This window comes from Typopeltis vanoorti, chromosome 10 (assembly GCF_054136105.1).
Source record: "Typopeltis vanoorti isolate ZY-2024b chromosome 10, IOZ_Tvanoo_1.0, whole genome shotgun sequence".
Lineage (NCBI taxonomy): Eukaryota > Metazoa > Arthropoda > Arachnida > Uropygi > Thelyphonidae > Typopeltis > Typopeltis vanoorti.
In genome coordinates this window covers 36,436,031-36,455,279 of record NC_143558.1, presented here as the reverse complement: position 1 = coordinate 36,455,279, position 19,249 = coordinate 36,436,031, and the positions used below count along the sequence as shown (strand labels likewise).

General features: G+C 37.3%; 1 protein-coding gene across 1 annotated transcript in view; it reads right to left on the bottom strand.

The window, feature by feature from the left end:
• Nucleotides 1-19,249, bottom strand: part of puf (ubiquitinyl hydrolase 1 puf) — a 1,013,305-nt gene that overhangs the window by 90,557 nt on the left and 903,499 nt on the right. The gene's annotated exons all lie outside the window — the stretch shown is intronic.

Sequence of the window (19,249 nt, the reverse complement as noted above, 5' to 3'; positions counted from 1 at the left end):
TATTCTTTAAGTGTGTTTATTTAGATCAAAAATATTTTACATTGAGTCATTCAGGCCATTCTTTAATGGCTCCATATCAAAAGAGCAAACAACATTCATGTTAAACTATTAGAAATAATAATCAATTGAAGTTATTTAATTATTATTATTATGCCAATATTTTGTCTTGGTCACCAAGGCATCTTCAGAAGCCCAGAGGTAAGATTACATCATGCACTGTAGTCTTAACTGGAAGCACAGATGTTGGGTTCACAGTCTCCTAATAATGATCTATCAGTTTTTTGCTAATTTGAGGCAGCTATATTTCATAAGTTGGAGGAATTGTAGGGATGTGGCTGATTCCAAAAATAGTATCTCAGATTTAAATATCTGCATAATAACAAATTTTTTCCCTAAATGAATCGGCAATTAAAATCACTGGCATAGTCAGCAAGTGTAGGTACTGGATGTATTTTATGTTCATCCACTCCTGTCTTAAGTCAGTTCATAAGTGTAGGATCATACAGATAACCAGATAATTCAAATCATTAGCAGGAAACTGATGGAGAAGATTTTTTTGGGAGGATGAATGGATAAGGGTGGCTAATTTTTATTAAGACCTAAAAGAGATTTGGATGTTATATCTTTTAATAATTTTAAAGTTCCCCAGATATATGGGATAATAATGTAGTTCTCTTGACTATTATTATTATTGTTCCGGGAAACTCCAAGGAGTCGACAGACTCATCGAGGGAGGCCCTAACATCATGTCAAGAACAACTATTCAACATTCACACAGTATCTATCATACCTTGCCTTGAACTCATTCACGGTCGTAGCACCCACAACAGACTCTGGAAGCTTATTCCACTCATTTACCACTCTCCAAGTAAAGAACCTAGCTCTAACACCCTTGTCAACCACGCTCTTGCCCAGCTTCCATGCATGGCCCCTAGTCCTCCCACCACCAGTCATATTTTCAAAAATATCTTCTGGATCAATCTTATAAAAACCCTTCAGTAATTTGAATGTCTCAATCATATCACCCCTCCGCCTATCGTCCAATTTCTGCAACCCACAAATCTTCAACCTATTCTCATAAGGTTCATTCCACAGACCAGCTATCATCTTGGTCACTCGTCTCTGGACCCTCTCCACTTCCTCCCCATCACGAAGAAACCCTGGTGCCCATAACTGGGCACAGAAGTCCAGATGGGGTCTTATCAAGGCTCGATACAGAGGAACAACAACTTGTTCGTCTCTGCATGTTAAAGTATTTTTCAGAAGCCAAGTGATTTGGTGAGCTGTTTTAGTTACTTTTGCAATGTGCCCCCTAAACTTCAACTCCCTATCCACCAACACTCCCAAATCCCTGGCCTCATCAATCTCCTGGAGTACGGTTCCACCAATGCGATATACTGCTGCTATTCTTTTCACCCCAAAGTGCATAACCTTACACTTTGCCACATTAAATTGACATCCATTTTTCCTAGCCCAGTCCTCCAAACTATCCAAATTATCCTGTAAAATTTTGACATCCTGTGCACTCACAATTGCTCTACCCAACTTTGCATCATCAGCAAACAAGTGAACACTTCCTCTCAGATCCTTTCCAGTATCATTGATGAACAAATTGAAAAGCAGTGGTCCAAAAACAGAGCCCTGTGGCACTCCACTAGTCACAAGACGTCTTTTAGACTCCACTCCTGAATAAACCACTCTTTGATATCTCTCCTTCAACCACCCTCCTATCCATCTCACCAACTCTATATCTATACCCATCTGCTCCAATTTACTGATTAGGGTTCCATGTGGTATCCTATCAAAGGCCTTGGCAAGGTCCAGTAGTATCACTGTAAACCCATTACCCCTATCCAGTTCAGCCGTCACTGTGTTATAAAATGTGAGCAAGTTACTGAGGCATGATCTACCCTTCACAAAACCATGTTGTCCCCCATACAATATCCCATTTTCATCTATCCAATCCTGTATTCTTTTCTTGACTAATTTCTCTAAGACCTTGACAATGATTCCTGATATGCTAATTGGTCGGTAATTTACAACAGCAGTCTTGGAACCACCTTTATGCAGTGGAACTATTTTCCCCTCTTTCCACCCGCTCGGGACAAACCAGACCCGAGACTCAAATTAAACAAAATGGTCAAGGGTACTGACAATTCTTTAGCTGCTTCTCGTACAACACGAGCTGTTATACCATCCAATCCCACAGATGTATTGACATTGAGGTTATGCAATAGACTACTCACCTCCACTTCATTAACCACAATTCCCGTATAATCTACTGGTTTATTCGTTTCTGCAATGTCACCACCTGGATGATATACTCTTGCAAAGTGCTCACTCAGTAACTCAACTATCTCAACTGATTCAGTTACCTCCCTACCATCGGCATTCTTTAAAATCAATCTGCCATGTACATTTTTCCTTTTACTTGCTACATATCTAAAAAACTGTTTAGGATTCTCTTTAGCCTGCATGGCCAATGTTCTTTCGTAATCCTTTTTTGATTTTCTTACCACAATCGTCACCCTTCTGGCCTGCACTTTATACCGTTCATGTGCCTGCCGGTCACCCTTCTCCTTAAATTCCCTCCATAGTTGTTTCTTTTTTTGCAGCTCAAGCTTAATGGTGTTATTCATCCATTTAACCCCTACTTGATTTATTATTCGGACCCTAGGTATACAGTCAGCCATTGCTTCATGCAAGCACTTCTTAACTACCTCCCATGCACTATCAACTTCTAGTCCTTGCAGTTGTACATGCCATGGCACTGAACCAATCAAACTCCTAAGCTTGTCATACTTTCCAGCCCGATAATTCCACATGTACCCTGTCTTAATTGAAAATTCTACACCTTTAGCCACCTCCCAAGTTAAGACCCTATGATCACTCTCACCGATTGGTGGCAATGTGGTCATATTTGTTACAGCCAAATCCTCAGATGTAATTACTAGGTCAAGCATTCTCTGACCCCTAGTATTTTCGATTACATGCTGTCACAGATGGTTATCCCTTAATAACCGCATGAAATCCAGTTCCTTCCTTCTGTGTGTCCTCTCCTCACTCCAATCAATGTGACCATAGTTGAAATCTCCCATAATAATCACCCTCCTTCCACCCATTTCTTCTATTTGCTTGTGCATACTGTCACCCATCTTTTCCATCACCTGGTCTATAGCAGCACCCAATTGTATATTTAGTTCTGCTAGCCACAATCTCACACCAAATGGCCTCAAATGTGCTCTTTTCTCTATCCTGCAATTCAACTTCTATTCTCCTTGGCTGGAGCTCATCAGCTATCATCAACAATACTCCTCCCCCCATTTTATTCTCTCTGTCATTCCTGAACACACTATACCCATCACATTCAATCCCACTAGTTATATCATCTACAGTCAGCCATGTTTCACTAATACCTATAATCTGTGGTCTGGAAGTGCCAACCATGGCCAAAAACTCTTCCTTTTTGTTTCTAATACTCCTAGTATTAGTGTACATGAATTTAAGACCCCCATTAGCCCCAACCCTACCTTGATAACTTATATTAACTATCCCACTCAGATTTGTTGTCCTTATTTGCTCTGGCATATTATATTCATTCTTACATTCCTATGTGTGAATTATGTGAGGAACCGGGGGGAGGGGGGTATTGGCTAAGAAAATGTTACAGTGGTAGCTGATTTTAGTGAAGTTGTTGTCATTTTCATATTTTATGATGCATCACCAACTATGGCTATAATGTGACAGGTCAATGTTTAGAAGAATGAAAAATCAACTAGAGTATTATTTAAAATATATTAAAAAATACTGAATATAAAAAGTTGGGTGCATATCAATAAAATCATACAGAAATAAATGAACATCAATACATTTTAGAGAAAATTATATAAATTAATATGTTACAGAAATTTAGAAACACAAGGTATATCTGACAGATCTACATGAGTCTATAAGAATAGGACAGATTGGTAAAAGCAATAATGACTATACTTATTGAAAGTCATGAGGACACTATTAAAATATGGTCAAATGTTAAAAATGGATAAATAGTTGAACACAGACATATGATCACTCAAAAAGGATATAGTGTGTGAAATGAGCATGACTTATGTGCAGTCAAGCAAGAACAACTTCTCTACTAACTCTGTGCAGACTGGTATTTTAAGGGATGAAATGACATAGCAGTAGTATTGTTTCCTTTGATCCTAATGTAGCTTGAATGTTTATTGCTTCCTTGCCTAGCTTGGGAAAGCTAATAATAACTGGTACTCAAAAAAAAATTCTGTTAAGGAGGTAGGGCAGTTGATCCATAGAAGATGTCAATAGATCCTTAACAATCTCATTATGATCAACTGAGGAGTATACCAAGTTCAGTGGAATTCGATCGGTTGATGGATGGGAAGAATATTGAAAGTGCATGGGAAGCATTTAAACATTATTTAAATGATGCGATATCAGACTGTGTGCTGAGAGTTTGACAATAAATAGGATAGGAGTCAAATGGATCTGTAATCATATTAGGCAAGAGATTTTTAAGAAAAGGATGATGTGGAAGGAATACTGTGTGCATAGGATGATGTCCATTATAAAAATTATAAGTAGCAATCTAGAATAGTCACAATTGTTGTACAGAAAGCAAAGTCTGAGTATGAAAAGAAACTGGTTCTGTGTGCTAAAGAATGCAGATGTAGAGAGGTTATTCTATTAATGAACCCATTTTGTTAAAAGCTATCAACCTGGTGTATGTATGCAACATTGAACTCACTGCTACCTCTTCACTGGATGAAGAAACACAGGTGTATGAGGATGAGGTATTAAAGCTGTTGCACAAACTGAATAAGAATTCAGCAATAGGGATAGGGACTGATGGGGTATCAGCATGTGTGCTAAAAGAGTGTTCAGCTAAACTGGCTATTCCTTTGACTCGTTTAATATGAGTCTCAGAACAGAAAAGAATCTGCAGGAAAGGAAAGAAATGTATGGTAATCCCATTGCATAAGGGTGGTGTAAAGACCAATGTATCCAACTATCGACTATTGATCGATCCACTGGGGTGGATCGATCAATGGTTGATAGTTGGTCGATTGATCAATGGGTTGACAGTGAATCTCTACTTTGCAATGAGTAACATGAATTTACTAAGGGAAGGTCATGTTTTAGCAACTTGCTCACATTCTATAACAATGTTACCATTGAATTAGACAAGAGGAATGGATACATCATGATACTTTTGACTTTTGCTAAGGTTTTTGACAGAATACAGCATGGTAGACTGTTGCATAAATTGGAGAATATGGGTTTGGATTATAGAATATTAGCATGGATAAGAGGATGGCTAACTGACAGATATCAAAAGATGGTATATGGCGGGATGCGAGTCTGCAAAATTTAAAGTAACCAGTGGTGTGCTACAAGGATCAGTCCTTGGTGCACTGTTATTCAATCTGTACATTAATGATATTGGATTTGACAAGCGACATACTGCTGATGATGCAAAGATAGGTAAGGTAATCAGGAATGCTGCTGATACGCACCACTTGCAGAATGATTTGAATAGGCCGGAACTGTGAGCATGGGAAAATGGATGTCAGTTCAATGTCAGCAAATGTATAGTCATTCACTTCGGCATGATTAGCTATCCAATGTCGTATTATATTGATGGGAGTATGCTAGAAAAAACTGATCAGGCTAGGGTTCTTAGAGCATTATGAGACAGGAAGTTGAAGATCAGGGGCCATGTAGCAAACATTGCAAATACAACTCAAAATATAATTGCAATGCTGAAATGAACATTCACATGTAAAGATAGGGATGTCATTTTGCCTCTTTACAAGGCATTGAAAAGGCCTCACTTGGACTATTGTGCACAGGTCTGGTCTCCTGGTTTCCGTTATGATTCTGATATATTGGAGAGGATACAAAGGAGAGTGTTAAAAATGATCAGAAGTGTGGAATACTGATTATGAAGACTGATTGAGAATTTGTAGACTGCAGACACTAGCAAACAAGAGAAAGGGGGATGATACAATGGCTCCAGTACGAAGGAAAATGGCGGCCAGTAATGATGGTTCGCCATCTTCTTTCAAGAACGGTAATGTAAAGGAGATGATTCAGTGTACTATCTGAGAAATGTATGCTTTGTGGAGTGGGGTCAGAGTGTGGTTAGATCATAATAAAGGAGCGAATGTGTGTAGAAAATGTAGGGAGAATCAGGAATTGAAGTGTATTTCGGATCGCGAGTGTAATATTTTTGTCAAACTTCAGAATGAAGAAAATAGGGATATGACAAGAAACGGTGAGGTTGTACCAGAGAATTGTGAGAGTGTGAATGTAGAAAGTGTGAATGATAGTATTAATGGTTTTACAGAGAATAAAAAAGATGAGATAGATGCAATGAGTGAGATTGCATTGTTGAATGGTGCGATACAAAGGGCAAAACAACAACTAGAGCAAATGAGCAAAATTCGACTGAATGAACCAGCCAATAATAAAAAGTATGACAGGAAAAATAGGTGTATGAGTGAATATGAACAAAATGAAGGATAGAGTGCTGTATGGAGACTTGTTAGTACGAGGTGTGTTAGTAGAGGATTTGACAAAATCATACCAACCTGGTGCAACCATAAAGGATGTAACTGAGTCTATTAGAGAGCAAAAGGAAAGGGTGAAAGAAATGATTGTTGTAGCAGGTACAAATGATTTGAAAGGAGATAAAATGGAAATGATAGAAGACCTGAATGAATTGTTTGAGGTAGCAAAAGAAAAGAGTGAGAGAATTAGAATGATTAGTCTTTTGCCACGGTATGACAGTGAAATGTTTAAAAGGAGAGCCAAAATTGCGAATGACTTTATGTGTGGGTTATGTATGACGAGTGGTGTGGAATTTGTGGATGTGTAGAGTGAGTTCGATGGGCGAAAGGATCTATATAAGATGGATGGCTTGCATTTGAATGGTTACGGTGTAAGGAGACTTGAGAAAGTGTTGCTGAATGTAGTGGATGTGCAAATTCAGGGAAACTAGATTTATTAAGGGGGGGGTAGATATAGTCCTTAGGGAGGCAGTTGAATGTATGAATGAATATAATATGCCCAAGCGAATAAGGACAACAAATCAGAGTGGGATAGTTTATATAAGGCATCAAGGTAGGGTTGGGGCTAATGGGGATCTTAAATTCATGTACACTAATGCTAGGAGTATTAGGAACAAGAAGGAAGAGTTTTTGGCCATGGTTAGCACTTCCAGACCACAGGTTATTGGTATTAGTGAATCATGACTGACTGTAGATGATATGGGATTGAATGTGATGGATATAGTGTGTTCAGGAATGACAGGGAGAATAAAATGGGGGGGGGGGGGAGTATTGTTGATGATAGCTGATGAGCTCCAGCCAAGGAGAATAGAAGTTGAATTGCAGGATAGAGAAAAGAGCACATTTGAGGCCATTTGGTGTGAGATTGTGGCTAGCAGAACTAAATATACAATTGGGTGCTGCTATAGACCAGGTGATGGAAAAGATGGTGGTGACAGTATGCACAAGCAAATAGAAGAAATGAGTGGAAGAAGGGTAATTATTATAGGAGATTTGAACTATGGTCGCATTGATTGGAGTGAGGAGAGGACACACGGGAGGAAGGAATTGGATTTTATGCGGTTTTTAAGGGATAACTATCTGCGACAGCATGTAATGGAAAATATTAGGGGTCAGAGATTGCTTGACCAAGTAATTACATCTGAGGATTTGGCTGTAACAAATATGACCACATTGCCACTAATTGGTGAGAGCAATCATAGGGTCTTGATTTGGGAGGTGGCTAAAGGTGTGGAATTTTCAATTAAGACAGGGTACATGTGGAATTATCGGGCTGGAAAGTATGACAAGCTTAGGAGTTTGATTGGTTCAGTGCCATGGCATGTACAACTGCAAGGACTAGAAGTCGATAGTGCATGGGAGGCAGTTAAGAAGTGTTTGCATGAAGCAATGGCTGACTATATACCTAGAGTCCGAATAATAAATCAAGTGGGGGTTAAATGGACGAATAACACCATTAAGCTTGAGCTGCAAAAAAAGAAACAACTATGGAAGGAATTTAAGGAGAAAGGTGACCGGCAGGCACATGAACAGTATAAAGTGCAGGCCAGAAGGGTAACGAGTGTGGTAAGAAAAGCAAAAAAGGATTACGAAAGAACATTGGCCATGCAGGCTAAAGAGAATCCTAAACAGTTTTTTAGATATGTAGCAAGTAAAAGGAAAATGTACATGGCAGAATGATTTTAAAGAATGCCGATGGTAGGGAGGTAACTGAATCAGTTGAGATAGTTGAGTTACTGAGTGAGCACTTTGCAAGAGTATATCATCCAGGTGGTGACATTGCAGAAACGAATAAACCAGTAGATTATACGGGAATTGTGGTGAATGAAGTGGAGGTGAGTAGTCTATTGCATAACCTCAATGTCAATACATCTGTGGAATTGGATGGTATACCAGCTTGTGTCGTACGAGAAGCAGCTAAAGAATTGTCAGTACCCTTGCCATTTTGTTTGAGTCTCGGGTCTCGGTTAGTCCCGAGCGGGTGGAAAGAGGGGAAAATAGTTCCACTGCATAAAGGTGGTTCCAAGACTGCTGTTGTAAATTACTGACCGATTAGCATATCAAGAATCATTGTCAAGGTCGTAGAGAAATTAGTCAAGAAAAGAATACAGGATTGGATAGATGAAAATGGGATATTGTATGGGGGACAACATGGTTTTGTGAAGGGTAGATCATGCCTCAGTAACTTGCTCACGTTTTATAACACAGTGACGGCTGAACTGGATAGGGGTAATGGGTTTACAGTGATACTACTGGACCTTGCCAAGGCCTTTGACAGGATACCACATGGAATCCTAATCAGTGAACTGGAGCAGATGTGGATAGATATAGGGTTGGTGAGATGGATAGGAGGGTGGTTGAAGGAGAGATACCAGAGAGTGGTTTATTCAGGAGTGGAGTCTAAAAGACGGCTTGTGACTAGTGGTGTGCCGCAGGATTCTGTTCTTGGACCACTGCTTTTCAATTTGTTCATCAATGATATAGGAAGGGATTTGAGAGGAAGTGTTCACTTGTTTGCTGATGATGCAAAGTTGGGTAGAGCATTTGTGAGTGCACAGGATGTCAAAATTTTATAGGATGATTTGGATAGTTTGGAGGACTGGGCTAGGAAAAATGGATGTCAATTTAATGTGGCAAAGTGTAACGTTATGCACTTTGGGGTGAAAAGAATAGCAGCAGTATATCGCATTGGTGGAACCGTACTCCAGGAGATTGATGAGGCCAGGGATTTGGGAGTGTTGGTGGATAGGGAATTGAAGTTTAGAGGGCACATTGCAAAAGTGACTAAATCAGTTCATCAAATCACTTGGCTTCTGAAAAATACTTTAACATGCAGAGACAAACAAGTTGTTGTTCCTCTGTATCGAGCCTTGATAAGACCCCATCTGGACTACTGTGCCCAGCTATGGGCACCAGGGTTTCTTCGTGATGGGAAGGAAGTGGAGGGGATCCAGAGACAAGTGACCAAGATGATAACAGGTCTGTGGAATGAACCTTATGAGAATAGGTTGAGGATTTGTGGGTTGTAGAGATTGGACGATAGGCGAAGGAGGGGTGATATGATTGAGACATTCAAATTACTGAAGGGTTTCTATAAGATTGATCAAGAAGATATTTTTGAAAATATGACTGGTGGTGGGAGGACTAGGGGCCATGCATGGAAGCTGGACAAGAGCGTGGTTGACAAGAATGTTAGAGCTAGGTTTTTTACTTGGAGAGTGGTGAATGAGTGGAATAAGCTTCCAGAGTCTGTTGTGGGTGCTACAACTGTGAATGAGTTTAAGGCAAGGTATGATATAGATACTGTGTCAATGTTGAATAGTTGTTCTTGACATGATGTTAGGGCCTCCCTCGATGAGTCTGTCGACTCCTTGGAGTTGCCCGGAACAATAATAATAATAATAGAAGAAATAAGAAAAGCCTCATTGATCATGTCATTGTTGATAGTGATATCTTTATGTTCGTTCAGGATACAAGAGTATATAGAGAACTTGAAATTGGAGGTGACCATTACTTAGTGCTAAGAAGATAAAAATAGATATTACAGTGAAAAGAACAGGATGTAAGAAAGTTTTAAAAAGAATTAAAGTTGAGCAGCTTTTACAGGTAAACTGTAGACTCGATTATAAAAACATTATTGGGAAAAGAAAAAAAAAATGAAACAGATCAAAAACAACAACCAAACCTTGGAATCTCAGTGGCAAACTGTGAAGAAGATATTGATTGATTTGGTTAGTGAAGTTGTCTGAAAGGATAGAAAAATAAGAATATACTGCTGGAAACAAGGAGTTAAGAAGCAGTTCTGGAAAAGAAGAAAGCATACCAAAAGTTCCTAACAAATAAGTTAGGTAGATGTCCTAAAAGAATACAGAGAAAAATTTAAGAGAGCTAAGCTATGTGCAAAAGTAGCTAAACAAAAGTCATGGGAAGACTTTGGTAAGAATATAGAAAATGAATATTTGGAAGGTGGCAAAATGTTCTTGAGGCTATTGAAAAAGTTCAGAAAGGGAGGAAAGAGTACTGTAAAAGGAATCGAAAATGATAAAGGTGACATGAAAACTGGAGATAAGTATATCTTAGATGCCTGGAAAGATGAATGCCTCCCAAACTATATCTAAACTACCTGGATTTGGACTACCATGTCATCTTTGGACAATCTTAAACCGCAAAAGAATTGGTCAAGGACTACCATCTACATAAATGGAAATGGACCGACTCTCCTGTGACTGCAGTTATCACTCTCAAACATTTGACCCTTATTTTAATGGACTGCCCAACATATGCTTTTGAGGGGACTATACAAAATATAAATAATGTTACGATGGAAGCTATAAACTTGCTTGAAAGATTGTAAATTGCTTTGTAAAACTTTATCTTATGTTATCATACAATAAATAAAATAAATAACTTTGAAAGACTGTTAAATGAAACAAGCAGTGACAGAACCATACTAGAAAATTTATATATCAATACCTGAAGTGGAAAAACCCACCAAAAACTTGAAATGTGGTAAGGCAGCTGGAGCTGATGATATTCAACCAGAAATACTAAAGTATGGAGGCATAAAAGTTTTTCAGTGTCTAATTCACTGCATAATTCAGAGGACCTGGTCAGAAGGTTGAATTCCACATGATTGGAGTAGAGCTCTCATAGTTCCATCTATAAAAAATAGAATAAAGCTGAATGTGAGAATTACAGGGGAATTTTTCTACTATGTGTTCCAGGTAAGATTATGCAAGCATACTTGAAAACATATTGAGAAAGGTTCTGGAAGAGAAAGAAACCTGAAGAAGAAAAAACTGGGTTCATGCCATATAGAGGTGGTCAAGATCAGATTTTCACTTTACAACAGATAGTTAAGAAATTGGGGTGCTTAAGGGTCAAAGCTGTATAACTGAGAGGAGACCTACACATAGCCTTTAAAGGAATGTGGAGAACCGACCAGGGCTTCTGACCTAATGTCCAATCCTCACCTTCTAATGGTGCACCCTGTTGGGTATCTACCTGGATACTGAACGAACGAGGATAGGCTGGCAATTTGGGATTTAGCCGACCAAATTGTATTCCTATTGGTTAAATCAAAATTCAGAATGATGGTACAACATGACAAAATTTCATGCAGGCTGGGTCGTCGCTCAGTTAAACAAGGCCCCCGTTGTTTTTGCCAGGGAACCAGGGCGAACAGCAAAAAGTCAGATACTGGAACAAATCTAAAAACACACCCCAACTCAACATCACCAGAGTTAAAAATCGGTACTATCAACATAAGAAGCCTGAATGGCAAAGAAATGGAGCTAGCTGAGGAATTAGATAAGTACCAGATCAACATAATAGGGGTGACCGAAACAAAAAAGACAAAAACTGGTAAGATCTTTCTGAGCAATAAATACAAAATATTATATTCAGGCAATGACAATCAAGGAAAAGAAGGAGTAGCCACAGTATTCAACACAAAATACGAGGCTCATCTACTTGAATGGCAGGCAGTGTCAAGTAGAGTGATTTGGGCAAATATCAGAATGGGGAACTGGACAATGAGACTTATTTGTGCCCATTATTTGGTCCCACAGAAGATTCTACTAAGGTAGAAGTTGAGGAATTTTTTGAGGCACTAGAGAAAGCTACTGACACAATGAAAAAGGAAAAGTTAGTCCTTGTTGGGGATCTAAATAGCAGAGTAGGAAATCATTGTCAGACATACAAAAATGTTTTGAGAAAATTTGGAGGAAAGAGTAAAGCTAATAATAATGGCAAATACCTGTTGGATTTCTGCTCAGGACATGGACTGGTTATTACTAACACCATGTTCCAACATAAAAATGTGCACAAATTCACATGGAGAGAAGAAGCAAGGAATAAGAAAAGTCTCATCAACTATGTTATTGTTGACAGTGATGTCTTCTCCCTGGTGCAGGACACTGGAGTGTACAGAGGATTTGAAATTGCAAGTGATCACTATTTAGTCTTAGCAGGATAAGACTGAATTTCATATTGAAAAGAATAACATATAAGAAAGTGTTAAAGTGAATAAAAGTTGAACAGCTCTCAGATGTGAACTGTAGACTAAAATACACAAATATTATTGAAGAAAAAATGAAAAAGTTTGAGAACAGGAACCAAACCTTGGAGATCCAGTGGCAAGCCTTGAAGAAAACCCTCATTGATTCAACTAGAGGCATGTGGTGAAGTTAGCTGCAAGGATAGAAAAATTAGAGCTCCATGGTGGACACAGGAGGTTAAAGAGGCAGTGAAGGAAAAGAAGAAAGCATATCAAAAGTTCCTGGCAAATAAGTCAGCTTGTGCTCTTAGAGAATACAGAGACAAATGTAAGAAAGCTAAACAGTGTGAAAAACTAGCTAAACAAAAGTCATGGGAGGACTTTGGCAAGAACATAGAAAATAAATATCAAGAAAGTGGCAAAATATTCTAGAGGTTGTTGAAGAAGCTTAGGAATGGAGGAAAGAGAGCTGTAAAAGGAATTAGATATGATAAAGGTGACATGAAAATGGGAGAAAAAGATATCCTTGAAGTATGGAGTAATTACTTAAAATTTTCTAAATGAAACAAGCACTGATGACAGTACAGTGATAAAAAACACTGACCAGGCATGCAGTCAGGAATACATATCCATACTTGAAGTAGAAAAAGCCATCAAAGGCTTGAAACGTGGAAAGGCAGCAGGAGTAGAGCTCTCAGAGTACCCATAAATAAAAAGGGAAATAAAACTGAATGTGAGAATTACAGAGGTATATCCATACTGAGTGTTCCTGGTAAGATATAAAATCAAGTATACTTGAGAAATGGTTGAGAAGAATTGTGGAAAAAAAGCTGGGTGAAGAACAAGCTGGATTCTGGTCAAATAGAGATTGTTAGGATCAGATCTTCACTTTACGACAAATAGTGGAGAAATCATGGGAATATAACAAAGATCTGTATTTAAGTTTTGTCGATTTGGAAAAGGCATATGACAAGGTGCCAAGAGAGAAGCTATTCAATATGCAGTTATATGGTGTCAATGGAGCTTTATATCAAGCAATACTTAGTCTTTATTTGAGGTGTAAGTCAGCAGTTAGAATTGAAGGAAGTACAGGAAGATGGTTTAATGTGAAATCTGGTGTGAGACAAGGATGTACATTATCCCCTCTGTTATTCATTATCTATATGGATCACATTATGAAGGAAAGTGGTATTAAACATGATATCAAAATTGGAGATGTTAATGTCAGATCTTTGCTTTATGCGGACGATGTTATACTTCTAAATAAATCCGCTACAAGTCTGCAAGATTCTCTGATTAAATTGAATAACTGTTGTAATAGATATGGTATGAAGATTAGCAATAAAAAGACAAAACAATGAAAATAGGCAGAATCATTGAAAATGTCAACTGTGTTGTGAATGGAGAACCTGTGGAACAAGTAAAACATTTCAGCTACTTAGGCACGATTTTTAGTGAAGATGGTAAATTAAATATGGAAATAGAAACAGAATCAACAAAGCTGGTATGGTAAGAAGTCAATTGAATAAATTCATATGGAATAAGACAGAGATTAGTCGGAGCACTAAATTAGCTGTATACAAGACAGTGTTCAAACCAGTTTTAACTTATGGATATGAGAGCTGGGTCAGAAGTAAAATACTTGACCAAAGACTAGAGACTGCAGATATGAGAGTCCTGAGAAAGATTAGAGGCATAAACAGATGGCATCAATGGCAATATCATATTAAAAACGAGAATATTAGGAAAGAATTGGACATTGTCAGCATCCAGGAATGCATTAGCAGAACTAATCTCAGGTGGAATGGTCACTTAAACAGAATGGGTGAGGAAAGATTAGCCAAACAAGTGTTCTCTGTCAAGTTGGCAGGAAAATGACCCAGAGGAAGACCAAGATATAGGTGGATTGACACGGTACAAAGTGCCTTAGACGATAAAAATATAAGATCTGGTAATATTGGAGTCTTGACAAGTAACAGACTGATTTGGAGGAAAATTGTAGATAGGAAGTTAGTAATGATGTAAATTTTTCATATAGTACTATCATATCCTGTACATCATATCCTTGAGGGTACATGGCAGGAATTTGATGATGATGTTGATGATGAGTTAAGAAATCATGAGAATGTGACAAGGATCTGTACATAAGTTCTATAGACCTAGAAAAGGCATATGACAAGGTGTCTAATGAAAAGCTTTTCAAAACAGTATACAGGTATCCCTTGCTTAACGCGGGATTTGATTAACGCAGTGAAATTAATTGCGGCAATCCCTTGATATACGTGGCAAGAATTTTGATTAACGTGCCTTTAACCCTGCGGAGCTTGCAGCTGATCTGACAGATACATGCAAAATGTTTAATATAAATATTCTTACACAATTCAGTGTATAGCTTGGAGGTGATGAGTAGCTGTGCATTCATGTTACAGTGATATTCCACACTGTTTTTTGCTCTCAGTTTGGTTTAACACATTATGTAAAGGTTTGTGATATTTGACAGTAATAAATTGTATCTGAGAGATACCACGACCTCCGATGTCAGCATAACTTAGTATGTTTTTTTTTTTATTATTATTATTATTCTTTGTTCAATAATTTCTAGATTGTAACTGAAAATAAATAAACCATCTTGTATTACTGAAATAGAGAGCCAAAGGCTTATTTATCACACAAGTCCCCTAGGACCTTGTTGTTCAACTTGTGGTCCACGGAAATTTCCTGGTGGTCCGCCAAAAATTTCTTCGTCTCTCAGAAACAACGCTCCAGCCATGTATATCAAATTTTCTAACCTTTAAGCAGCAGTAGATGTCGCACTAGCTAAAAGTTGAAATTTTATAACATTGGATTTAATAAATAAAATACTATCTACATTGGTTTATGTTTCTGACTTAGCCGTCAGCCGGTCCACAAAATATTTCTCCTATTTTCCCCGGTCCGCAGGGTATAAAAAGATTGAAGAATGCAGCCCTAGGAGATGTGCTTTACATTACGGAAAATACTAAGGAAAAGTGATCTGGACCTTACTCCACCTTTACTACGAGTTGTCCAATAAGGTTGCTTATGCTTGCATCCGCCGAAACTTTTAGTTTCTATATATTCGGCACGAAACTCTTGTAGTTTCTATATTCGGATACGAAATAACGTTGTATTCAATATTCACAGTGTTTTTTCTTTATGTTTTATTGCTTGTTTGCTGAAGTCTGGAGAGTCATTTTGCTTGTTATAGTAGAATTTATGCTGATAAGAAAAAAAAAACTGTTCAAACAACTCTTTGATAACTTCTTTTGATAAAAAAATTGTAGTAAATAATGTAGGTACAAGTATTTATTAAACATTTACTTTACATTTTTTTTTATCTTTCCTAAAGGAGTACCATATAAAACGAATCGTTAATACAGTAATCGATCATGGACGAATTATAATTTTTGTCATTGATTATTATTAGATTTGATTAATGCGATTTTGATATACATGGTAACATCAAGGGATTAATTAACTGCATTAATCGAGGGATACCTGTATTTATATAGGGTAAATGGAACATTATACAGAGTAATATATACTCTATATTTAAGTTGTAAGTCAGCAGTTAGAAATGAAAGAAATACAAGATGATGGTCTGATGTAAAATCAGGGGTTAGATGAGGATGCACATTATCATCTGCTTACAGCAAAGTTTGACATGTCCATTTCTAATATCAGGTCATTTTCTTTTATAATGTGATCCATATAGATGATGAACAAGAGTGGAGATAATGTGCATCCTCATCTAACCCCTGATTTTATGAAATACAAATGAAAGAAATACAAGATGATGGTCTGATGTAAAATCAGGGGTTAGATGAGGATGCACATCATCATCTGCTTACAGCAAAGTTTGACATGTCCATTTCTAATATCAGGTCATTTTCTTTTATAATGTGATCCATATAGATGATGAACAAGAGTGGAGATAATGTGCATCCTCATCTAACCCCTGATTTTACATCAGACCATCATCTTGTATTTCTTTCATTTCAAACAACTCTTTGATAACTTCTTTTGATAAAAAAAAATTGCAGTAAATAATGTAGGTACAAGTATTTATTAAACATTTACTTTACATTTTTTTTTATCTTTCCTAAAGGAGTACCATATAAAACGAATCGTTAATACAGTAATCGATCATGGACGAATTATAATTTTTGTCATTGATTATTATTAGATTTGATTAATGCGATTTTGATATACATGGTAACATCAAGGGATTAATTAACTGCATTAATCGAGGGATACTTGTATTTATATAGGGTAAATGGAACATTATACAGAGTAATATATACTCTATATTTAAGTTGTAAGTCAGCAGTTAGAAATGAAAGAAATACAAGATGATGGTCTGATGTAAAATCAGGGGTTAGATGAGGATGCACATTATCTCCACTCTTGTTCATCATCTATATGGATCACATTATAAAAGAAAATGACCTGATATTAGAAATGGACATGTCAAACTTTGCTGTAAGCAGATGATGATGTTGTACTCTTAAACACATCTAGTGCAGATCTTCAGGATTTTCTAACTAAATTGAATAACAACTATAATAAATTTGGCATGAAAATCAACATAAAAAGACCAAAACTATGAAAAGAGGCAGGAACATAGAAAATTTCAGCTGATTTCCAAATGGAGATCCTATAGAACAAGTAAAATATTTCAGCTATTTAGGTACAGTTTTTTGGTGAAGATGGCAAGTTAATTCTGGAAATAGACAACAGTATAAGCAAAGCTGTTATGGTATGATGGGTCAGCAGAATAAATTTATATAGAATAAGACAGAAATTAGCCAAAACACGAAGTTAACAGTATACAAGACAGTGTTCAAACTAATTTTTAAGATAGATCTGAGAGTTGGGTTAAAAAAAAAAAAAAAAACTTGATCTAAGACTAGAGACTACAGATATGAGGGGTCTGAGAAAAATTAACAGAGTAAACTGATGGCATTAATGGTAGAATCATATTAAAAATGAAGATATTAGAAAGCAACTTGACCCTGTTAGCACTCAAGCTAATCTAAGAAGGTAATATCTATGGCCAGCTAAATAGAATTGGTGAGGAAAGGTTAGCAAAACAAGTATTTGATGCCAAGATGATAGGAAAGAGACCCATAGGAAGACTAAGGTATATGCAAATTGATTCAGTCAGAATTGCCTTAGAAGATGAAATGCAAGTTTCTGACAATATGAGTGCTCACAAGCAATAGACTAATGTAGAGGAAAATTGTTGACAGTAGATTAATAATAATATTCACTTAATCATGTAGTGCTGTCATAGTAACCTGAACACCCCTTGAAGTACATATCAGGATACTGATGATGATGGTATTAGTATTACGATATTAAAGATCAAGATTCATCATCATGCTCTTTAATACCATATCTGACACAGATGGTGAGTCACAACAAGCAGTTTGTCCATATCCATATTTCTGACATCCAAAGCATCTTAGTGAATTACCGATGTAGAGCCTAACAGGATAATGACAGTATCCTGCTTTTACTGTTCTTCATACAATTAGGTATTATGTTATTTCCAAGTCTTTGAGGGTTTCCTCACAAGTGGTAGAAGAAACAGCCTGAGCAAAAGCATTTCTTAAATAATATGTCTTGAAGGCAACAATTACGCCCTAGTCCATGCATTGTAGAAGTGAGATGATATTTGGTAAGCATGTTAATGGGATGACCATCGTGGGTATGAGTAGTAAGTCACATACATTGTAAGTTAAGGACTGGCTGTGTGTATATGTATATATATATTATGTATATACACACACGCACACACACACACACACATTTTTTTTTAAAATAGTATTAGTCCTGCATATATAGAGTGCCTATGGCAAATTAATGCTACATGTGGACAAGTCCTGCTATCATAATAACAAGGACATAGACCAAGAGTAGCTAAGCAAAGGTTATACACAAGAAGAAAATTGCATAAGGCTACAGTCTTAATTCGTAGAGGACTACTGACATCTACATATACTTAGAAGGAGAGCTGGTTAAAAAAAAAAAAAATCAAAAAATGGACAGTCTAGCTCAAGGGTCGCCAAACTTCTTTGACCGTAGACCCTTCATGAGTTTCTTGACTTTTTATCATCATCATCATCTTCCTTATACCCTCTTTTACCTTGCGGTGTCGAGGGTCCATTGATCATCGGACCTCACTCCGATTTTTACAGGATAAGGTGGTCAGCCTTATGCCCTGGTGTATCCTATGGCCTGTAGTGTTGAGTTCTCAAGGCCAGTTGCCTGCTTGCGGGATGAAAAACCCCAGAATAAACTGAGGAAAAAACCCTGCTGTCCACGCCCAAGACTGGCTAACTTGGCTATGGCTGAGGAAGATCCTTCAGATCCTCACGTCACCGACGGGAATCGAACCTAGGACACTCCTTCCCCAGGTATATGGTTGCGAAGCGCATAACCACTAGGCTAACCACGTGGACGTCATTTATCGACCCCCTTTATTTTACTATTATGTAATTATAATAGGACAAGCAAAAAAGACGCTTATGTGAGTTTATAGATTGTTTATTTTATAGTTACAGTGTTTCTTGTATGTATAATATAGTATATATTATTATATTACTACTACTATTATTATCACTAGTAATATCACTGG